We start from the raw sequence: 10729 nt of genomic DNA on the forward strand, positions 1-10729 counted from the left end.
TCAAACCAATTCTAATTTCATTAAAGTCAAGACAACTTTAACGTAAAATAATTTATGAGAAAAATATATTTAATTTCTTTATTCAACGATTCATAATTAATTAGTTTAATTCAATTTTTTAACTTGAGTTCATTAATTATAATTAATTAAATAATAATTTGAAAAAAAAACTTCAATTAATGTTCAAGTCATTTCTGTGCTTAGCAAGAAAACACATTCATTTGTGAATGCAACCCATTTCCCTTATTTCATCATTTTATTCATTTCTATCCATTTGGTTCTACATGCAATTCATTTTTTGTTTCAACGGGTTAGTAGAGGGATCGATTGGACATATATAATTAGGGCTCAAATATTTTATAATTAAGTTTTAGCTTTTCACCTATGAATTATAAACTTATTTAGTCACGAAGTATTTCCACCATAATATCATGATTAAGTTTTTCCTAATTATATATCACTATGAAAGCTACTTAATAAGTGTTCGGCCAATGATCTTGTCATCAGAGTGTTACCCTTTTAGGATATCCTTAATCTCTTTAGGATAAATGTGTTCTCCTAATATGATCATATGTTGTCTCATGGTAACTGTTACATCTTCTTTTTTGAAAAGTTAATTACTATCAACTAGCAATCAAGTCATTTATCACAAAGACAAATGACTCGTGGCCACGTTTACTTTTCATTTATCATGTAATGTCAATGTAGGATATCATCTACCCTTTAGTTGGGTGATGAATTCCACTATCGTGGAATGATGCTACATACTACAAAAGTCGTCTACGCATTGCACCAACTTTCAAATTTTTTTTTTTGAAATCAAGCTTTTACTTACATCAAAGTATATGATTCACATACACATAGCTTTTCATCCACTTAGGATTAAGTTATGTCAAAAGTGAATAGACCCAAAAAACAAATCTAGGATCTATTCTACTAAGGTCCTCCTGTCTGATGTACTGTCAGTCTAGTCAATCACATCCATGTCTCTGTCTTCTAGGAGTCATCTATTCTGTTCCTCAAGACAATGCATCTCCTCTATTGGACTTGATATATGACAAATTATTCTTTTAATAGGTTTTCTCATTTTCAATTAGACAAAATACATGTTTAGTTTTATCTACTCATACAAGTTATCTTTCTGCGTTACGATTTGAGTATTGGATTTGGTGCCCTAAGTGTAGTATTTTTGTAACATCCCTTACTCGTATTCAACGCCAGAACAGGGTACGAGGCATTATCGGACTTATCACAAAAACTTTCATACAATTTTGAGTCGTCAATTTGCATCCAAATTAAAACTTTTGTATCTAATCATAAAGTCCCTAATACGAGCCTACGAGGCCCAAAACATGCTTCGGAAGTGATTTGGGGCTAAATTGAGAACTTTAGAAAAAATTTCAAAACTTAGGAATTTTTTTCACTAAACAAGGGTCACACGCCTGTGTGGGTAGGCCGTATGGTCACACACGCCCATGTCTCGACCCCGTGTATCTCTCTGTTTGTCACCCAAGAACAAATTGAAGTCACACGACCAAGTCACATGCTCGTGTGCTAGGTCGTGTGGTTGATTCAAAATTTATGATTTTTCATTAAATAGGTGCAAACTTCACACGCCAGGGCACACGCCCGTGTTTAAGATGTGGCGTCCACACGACTGAGACACATTCCCGTCTCTCTGCCCATGTCCTCAATTTTGAGTATTTTTCTTCTCAAAATTTAGGTGGAGAAGACACACGTTCGTAACACATGCCCATGGGGCAGACCGTGTGTCACACACGGCCTAGACACACGCCCGTGTGTCTACCCGTGCTGACAAAAATAAGGCTATTTACCAAGCCATTTTGCCACCCGTTAATGCACACATCTACATAATATACCATAACACTAATCCATGCATATACATACAACCAAATCAGCCACAACCAAGACATCAACACATCATTCACATGCTGCCATCTATCATACACAAACATCACATAATTATCAACTCAAATCATGTAAACTCTCACATCCATTAAAGACATCATCGTATAAATTGCTTATACCAATAGTAGCCAATTCCAAATTGCCTTGTACAAAATGAACTTCCAACCAATATAAGCCAACACATTTGGCCAAATCAATTATGACACATAACAAAATGACCAATCCTCTATACATGCCATAACTCAAAATTTTGAAATCATTGGTACAAAAATAATTGTTGATAGTGTGAGTAGATCTCCGACGATCTCCAATCCCCGAGCTAGCTTGGTGATACTATAAGATAAGGGAAAGCAAGGGGAGTAAGCTATAAAGCTTAGCCAGTTCCTATGTAAATAATAAGCATCATAACTACACATTTAACATGCAATTAACTTGATGAAAATTAGCATGAATGTTATTAAAATCTTATAGTCATAACTTACTTAATCACAACCTTACCAATGGTTCATCACACATCGAGCTCATTACGTATGAGATTTACATACATACCTATACCAACTCGCAACATGACCATAATCTTTCTCAACTTTGACATTCCCATTGTACACTTGGAATATTAACAGATACTTGGAAATCTTGCACATAAGTGCAATATATGTAGCCAAAGCTACCTCATATCTCATAATACATATAGGTTCATTTTCGAGCTATTCACGGGCCTGCTCACACAAGCTGTCAGTCAGGACGTAGCTATACAGTGTTGCTCACACAAGTTATCAGGTATCCGCAACTCATGCCAAACTACCCATCCACTGCTAGGACATACGAGTCCAGCACCTGGATCACATAAACACATATACACATGGGTTCCTAGTGACATGTCACTCATATCCTATTCTATTCCTAAGGTTCAACCAGGATTTCTCGCTCGTCAAAAACTTTGTCGAATACATCCAAAGAGTCAATCACAATTCATACAATTTTAAAGCATTTAAAACATAAAAATATAACAATGCATTATTTATATACGAACTTACCTCAGTGCAAAAATAGGAGAATTTGACCTAATCGTCAAACACTTTGTTTTTCCCCCAACCTAGGTCCGAACCTCATTTTTCTTTATCTATAATGACAAATTTAACTCTTTTAATATTCACATTGTTCAATTAAGTCCCAAAATCATATTATGGAAAAAATTACATTTTTCCCCTAACGTTTCACATTTTTATAGTTTAGTCCTTACGTTCGTAAAATGATTTTCATCCAATTTCTTCGTTACCCAAGCTTAGCCGAATCTTTAGCATACTCATACTAGCCCACATTTTTCATTTAATCACACTTTTACTACTCATTTTTGTAACTTTTACAAATAGGTCCTTTTTAACATTTCCATCAAAAATCATTTAGCAAAAGTTGTTTATCTTACACCGAACATGCATTTTCTACCATTAGACATCAAAATACACATAGCATGGGTAAAATTTTAAGCTTCATCCTTCTTTTAAATTAGTCCTTGAAATAGCTAAATTAGGTTACAAGGATCGCAAAAACATGAAAATCATTAAAAACAGGGCTAGAATCGAGCTTGGAAGATGGAAAAACCCTAGCTATGTCTTCCTTATATATATTCGGCCATGGGAGAAGAAAATGAGCAAAAATTGGCTTTTATTTTGCTTATAAATTCATTTATTAACCAAATGACCAAAATGCCCCTATCTTAAAACATAATATTTCTCTTGCTTCATGTCCATTTTTGTCCACTAACTTAATAAATGGTCTAATTACCATCTAAGGACCTTCAATTTAAAATTTCATAGCAATTAGACACCTCTAACTTCTAGAAATCAAGTTTTGCACTTTTTACATTTTAGTCCTTTTTGCTAAATTGAGTAGTCAAACGTCAAAATTTTTGAACGAAAATTTCACAAAATCATTCCATAAAACTGTAGACCATAAAAATAAGAAAAATAATTTTTTTCTTCGCCAGATTTGTGGTCCTAAAACCACTGTTCTAACTAGACCTAAAATCGGGCTATTACAACTCTCTCCGCTTTAGGGATTTTCATCCTCAAAAATCTTACCGAAAAATAGTTTTGGGTACTGTTTTCTCATAGCTTCCTCGGGTTCCCACGTAGCCTCTTCAACCCCATGTCTCTTCCACAAAACTTTCAATAAGGCTATGCTTTTATTTTCCAATTGTTTAACTTTCTGAGCTAAAATCTTGATTGGTTCCTCACCATAAGTCATATCAAGTCGAATCTCAATTTCTATTGATGAAATCACATGTGAGGGATCAGAATGGTATCATCACAACATCGACACATGAAACACATTATGAATCCTTTGTAGCTCTATCGGTAAAGCTAACCGATATGCCACTTGCCCTATTCTTTTAGTAATCATACGGCCCAATGAAACGCGGACTCAACTTACCTTTACAGCCAAATCTTAGAATCTTCTTCCACGAAGATACTTTCAGAAATACTTTATCACCAATCTAAAATTTGATTTCTTTTCTTTTCAAACCTATGTACAACTTTTGTCAATCTGAAGTGGCTTTCAAGCAATCATGGATTACCTTTACTTTTTTTCAGTTTCTCTAACCAAATCAACCCCATGAACCTGTCTCTCACTAAGCTCTGTCCAATACAATGGAGTTTGACACTTGCGGCCATACAATGCCTCATACGGTGCCATCTTTATACTTGACTGAAAACTGCTGTTATAAGCAAATTTGACCAAGGGTAGATATCTTTCTCAACTACCTTCAAATTCTAGAACACAACATCAGAGCATATCTTAAAGAATATGAATTCCTCTTACGGATTGACCATTGGTTTTGCGGATGAAATGCGATACTAAAATTTAACTTATTACCCAAAGCCTATTGTAATTTCTTCCAAATTCTCGAAGTAAACCTTGGATCTCTATCCGAAATAATAGAAATAAGCACTCCTTGCAAGCTCACAATCTCAGAAATGTACAATTTAGCTAACTTATCAAGTGAGTAGTCAGTGCATACCAGAATAAAATGAGCTGATTTGGTCAATCAATTAACAAAAACCCAGACGACATCTTTCTTTTTTGGAGTTAAAGGCAAACCCATCACAAAGTCCATCGTAATTCTATCCCATTTACGCTCGGGTACCATCACTGGCTAAAGTAAACCCGAAGGCACTTGGTGTTCAGCTTTTACTTGTTGACAAATCAAACATCTCAAAAGAAACTCTGAAATATCTCGTTTCATACCTGATCACCAATACAATTTACTAAAGTCATTGTACATCTTCGTACTACTTGGATAAACTGATAAACAACCACTGTGTGCCTCGTGTAAAATTTTCTGAATAAGTTCATCTTATTTTGGTACACATACTCTATCCAGGAGCATTAAACAATCATCTGAACTGATACAAAAGTTTGTATCACTACTCGATTCACACTGACCTCTTTTGGCTTACAAGTCACTATCATTTTTCTAAGCTTCTTAAATTTTGCTGAATAAAAACCGGTCTAGCTCTCAACTCAACCAAAATTGAACCATCATTAGAAAAAGTCAATCTCGTATTCATAGCTCTCAAAGTAAACAAAGACTTTCTGCTCAAAGCATCTACGACTACATTTGCCTTTCCCGGATGACAGTCAATCACTAGTTCATAATCCTTCAGTAACTCGAGCCATCTCCGTTGTCGCAAGTTCAGATCTTTCTGATTCATCAAATATTTTAAACTCTTATGGTCAGTAAAGATATGACATTTCTCATCGTACAAACGATGACACCAAATTTTCAAAGCAAAAATGATGGCGGCTAATTCCAAATTGTGCGTCGAATAATTCTTCTCGTCCGATTTCAATAATCTCAAGGCATAAGCTACTACTTTGCCCTCTTTCATCAACACACAATCCAAACCATTCAATGAAGCATTGCTATAAATTACAAATTCTTTTCTTGACTTCGGTTGCGCTAAAACCGGTGCCTCAGTCAACAATGCCTTCAACTGTTCAAAGCTCTTTTGACATTTCTCAGACCATTCAAACTTAACATCTTTTTGCAACAACTTGGTCATAGGAGTAGCAATTATCTAAAATCCTTTGGCAAAATGCCAATAATAACCAACTAAAACCAAAAAGCTTCTAAGTTCAATTACATTCCTTAGCGGTTTCCATTCAACAATTGACGAAATCTTACTTGGACCAATGCGAATACCATCACCTGAAATGATATGTCCCAAAAATCTAACTTCTCAGAGACAAAACTCACTTTTATTAAATTTAGCAAACAATTTCTTATCCCTCATAGTCTGCAATACAATTTTTAAATGCCTAGCATGTCCATACTCATCTCGTGAGTAAATCAGAATATCATTGATAAACCATAATATATACATATTTTTACCCTATGCTTGACATATTTATGGATGATTTTCCTTGGTTTTATCAATTTCAGTGCTCCTAATCCTTTAAATTCATATTTTATACTCAGAAGAGATTAAGATGGCGAAAAGAGCAAGAAATGGGCCAAAAACGGACAAATTGGGCCTAAATCAGAGTTTCACACGGCCTAGGCACTTCCACACGGGTGATCCACACGCCCGTGTGTGACACATGGGTAGACCACATGCCCGTGTGTCCTAGCCGTGTCAACATTAATCGAAGTCAGAATTGTACACGACCCAAGCACCTTCACACGGGCGTGGCACACAGCCATGTCTCTGTGGAGCCCCAATCTAGTTCTACTGGGAAAAGGTCACTTTTAAGGGTTTTGAAGCATTCTAAAGCCTATATAAACACCCTAGAAGAGGATTAATGAAGATACGCAGAGAAGAAGGCAGGGAAGTACTCAAAAACAACCATCGGAATCACCTCGGAGGCAGGATCTACATCAAGACTAAAGATTTCCATCCAATTTCCTAGTTCTTTGGGTTTCTTTATGTTTTGTTGTTTTCCATACTTTGAGATGTTTTCCATTATTATCATGAACTAAACTCCCTAAATACCTAAGGCAGATGAAACCTAAGATGAATCTTATTACTTTTTGATTTATATGATAAATATTTGTTCTTATTCTTAATTGTGAGTTTAATCCTTGCTTTAATATTCCAGGATATTAATTCAGGTTTTTGATGCACTTATTCAGTGGAGTAAAAGTCCCTATTTAAGAGTAGATCATTCATAATTAAGCGGAGTTGCATGCAATCCTATAGAAAGGACGACATAAATCTGTCGGATTAGAGTCAAATCTAATAAGAGAATCCAAAGATCAAGTTAATGCAACTATAGGGGTTTTAATTAGAAAGAGATTTCAATTAATCAACCTAGAGTCAGTTGTTTTTAGTCTCGAAAGGGATATTAACATAAATCAGGGATTTCTATGGAATAAGTCAAGTGAATAAATCATCTAATTCAAAGGTAAGAAGTGAAGCCTAGGTGGATTCTTTCTTGGGTATTGTCTTCTCAATTGGTTTTTCAAAAGTATTTTCCAACCTTAATCTCTGTCATAATCTTAGCTAATTAGATAATTAGTCTTAGGTAAACATTCTCTTAATTTTTAGGCTAGATAATAAAAAGATAGTAATTACTAGTACTTTTAGTGCTCGTGGATACGATATTTTCGGTCTAACCATAACTATACTACTGTTCGATAGGTGCGCTTGCCTTAAGTCGAATTTTTAGTTAGTTTAGCGACCATCAAGTTTTTGGCGCCGTTGCCAGGGACTAAGATATTAAAAACGCTTAATTTTTATTACTTTAGCCATTTTTTTATTTTTATTTTTATTTTATTTTTAATTTTTCTTAAATTACTAAATTTTCTTTTATTTACTTCTGGCAGGTTTTTCTAGTTTATGACTAGAAGAAACCTATCAGGACCTCTACTTTTTGATAGAAAGATCAAAAGCACAACTTGCAGAAACTGAAGAGAAATATGGCGTAGCTTACAATACATAGAGAAAGGGCAAGGATGATTTTCAAACCACAACCAAGGAGATGGCTGATAATCAAAATAATTCGTTACCTCCTGTGGTTGTTGCAAACCCAGTAGATTAGAATCCTACTCCTCGTACTATGTATGATTATGCTAAACCTACTTTAACAGGAACTGAATCGAGTATAGTTAGGCCTGCTATTGTTGCAAATAATTTTGAACTGAAACCTAACACAATTCAGATGATACAATAGTTTGCTCAGTTTGATGGTTTGTAGGACGAGGATCCAAACACTCATTTAGCAAACTTTCTGGAATTCTGCTACACTTTTAAGATCAATGGCGTTTCTGACAATGCCATTCACCTTCGGTTGTTTCCATTCTCATTGAGCATCAAAGCTAAACAGTGGTTAAAGTCGTTACCATGAGGGTCAATCACAACTTGGGAACAAATGACTGAAAAATTTTTACTAAAATATTTTTCGCCGGCTAAAACGGCTAAACTAAGGAATGATACTTCTTCTTTTTGTCTAGATGGATTTAGAAACACTTTATGATGCATGGGAGAGATACAAGGATCTATTTAAAAGGTGCCCTCACCATGGGTTACCCCTTTGGCTACAAGTTGAAACTTTCCACAACGGTTTGAATCCTTCAACTAGACAGATGATTGATGCAGCTACTGGTGGGACTATTAATAATAAGACACCTGAAGAGGCTTATGAGTTTATAGAAGAGATGTCACTGAATAATTATCAGTGAGAAGTCATGAGGACAAATCCAACAAAAGCAGTCGGCATTTTTAACGTCAATTCAGTTACTGTGCTCTCTAATCAGGTAGAACTTTTGAATAGAAAAATTGATGGTTTAGTTGGCTCTTCACAGATTCATCCAGTAATGCAGTGCGATGCAAGTGGAGGAGGAATGAGCAATTTAGACTTTCCATCCTACAGCCCTAACATGGAGAATGAGCAAATGAACTATATGGGTAATAATCCTCGACCCCAAAATAATCCTTATAATAACACTTATAATGCAAGTTGGAGGAACCACCCAAATTTCTCATGGGGTGGCCAAGGAAATCAAATACCACCACCCCTCCAGGTTTCCAACAACAACCGTACCAGCCAGAGAAAAAGCCGAATGTTGAAGAGATGATGACAAAATTTATCTCAATAGTGGAGACTCGTTTTCAAAATACTAAAACTGCACTTAAAAATCAACAAGCATCAATTCAAGGGCTCGAGAATCAAATAGGATAGCTGGCTAAGATGATTTCAGAAAGACCATCAGGGAGCCTAGCCAGCAATACAGAACACAATCCAAAAGAGCATGTGAAAGCAGTTACATTAAGGAGTGGGAAGGTGTTAGCTGAATCTGAAAAGAAGCATGTATTTTCAGCGTACACTGCCTAGTACACGGGCGTGCTTTTGGCCGTGGGCTCCCCACAGGCAAGTGACACAAGTGTGGCCATAGCCGTGCTAAAATAGGACAAATATTTTTCTCAAGATAGGATGACACACGGGTTGTGATAAATAGCCATGGCCGTGAGACACGGCCATGTGTACCACACGGCTAAGGGACACGGGCATGTCCCAGACCGTGGTAAAACTGCACCTTAATTTCCAAAAAAGATTAATAGAGACACTGCCTATGATAAATCACCACGGCCATGTGAGGCGGCCGTGGGAGACACACAGTTTGTACCACGAGCGTGCTTGAGGCCGTGTGAAAACTTTCCCAAATTTTGAAACGATAAACAAAGTCAGAATAGAACACGGGTGTAGGCCACGACCATGTTCAATAGCCATGCACAATCCTGACTAATTGACACAGGCGTGTTGGATTGGACACGGGCATGTTAGATTGGAAACGGGCGTGGGAGAAAAGAAGTGAGCACCACATGGTCGCATGATGTGACCGTGTGGGTCACACGGCATAAACACACAGGCTTGTCCATAGCCCGTGTGCGATACCGACTTCAAACATCAAACCATAAGCATAAGCCATGAACACGGGCGTGGTGAACCTAACACGGGCATGGGAGAAGCAAACGATCGTACACACGGCTGTGTGACGCCTCATGTGAAATCTTTGATGTTTGGAGTATTCATTTCATGGGTCCATTCCCTAGCTCATTTGAGATTAAATACATATTAGTAGTCGTTGATTATATGTCTAAATGGGTGGAAGCCCAAGCCTTACCTACTAATGATGCTAAAGTGGTGGTGAAGTTCCTTAAGAAACTTTTCTCTCGATTTGGAACTCCTAGAGTAATCATCAGTGATAAGGGCACTAATTTCTGTAATACTCAAATTGATAAAACCCTTAAGAAATATGGAGTTTATCACAGAACAGCTACCCTTTACCATCCTCAAACTAGTGGACAAGTCGAAGTTGCTAACTAAGAACTTAAACGCATTCTCGAAAAAACTATAGAGTCAAATAGGCAGGATTGGGCAAAGAAAATAGATGATGCTTTATGGGCCTATAGAACTGCTTTTAAGACACCCATAGGAACATCCCCTTATAGAATTATTTATGGTAAAAGTTGTCATTTGTCGTTTGAATTGGAACATAAAGCATTTTGGGCTATAAAATTTCTAAACTCTGATCCCAAACTCACAAGCGAAAGGAGATTGATATAGCTAAACGAGTTAAATGAATGGCGAGCTAATGCCCATGAGAATTCACGAATATACAAGGAAGCAACAAAGCACTGCCATGATGCTCGTTTAATGCAAAACAAGCAATTTGAAGTTGGAGATCGTGTCCTGTTATACAACTCAAGGCTCAAATTGTTTCCTGGGAAGCTTCAATTACGATGGTCAGGTCCTTTCGTAGTCCAAACCATCTTTCCATATGGCACAGTAGAGG

General features: G+C 36.5%; 1 non-coding gene across 1 annotated transcript; it reads right to left on the reverse strand.

Annotated features, from left to right (window-relative positions):
- Nucleotides 1–8352: 8352 nt before the first annotated feature.
- On the reverse strand, nt 8353–8460 carry LOC121208911 (small nucleolar RNA R71). Its single transcript, XR_005904033.1, has one exon. It is a non-coding gene; the product is annotated as a small nucleolar RNA R71 (small nucleolar RNA).
- Between the last annotated feature and the right edge of the window lie 2269 nt (nt 8461–10729).

The sequence above is a fragment of the Gossypium hirsutum genome, chromosome A10 (assembly GCF_007990345.1).
Source record: "Gossypium hirsutum isolate 1008001.06 chromosome A10, Gossypium_hirsutum_v2.1, whole genome shotgun sequence".
NCBI lineage: Eukaryota > Viridiplantae > Streptophyta > Magnoliopsida > Malvales > Malvaceae > Gossypium > Gossypium hirsutum.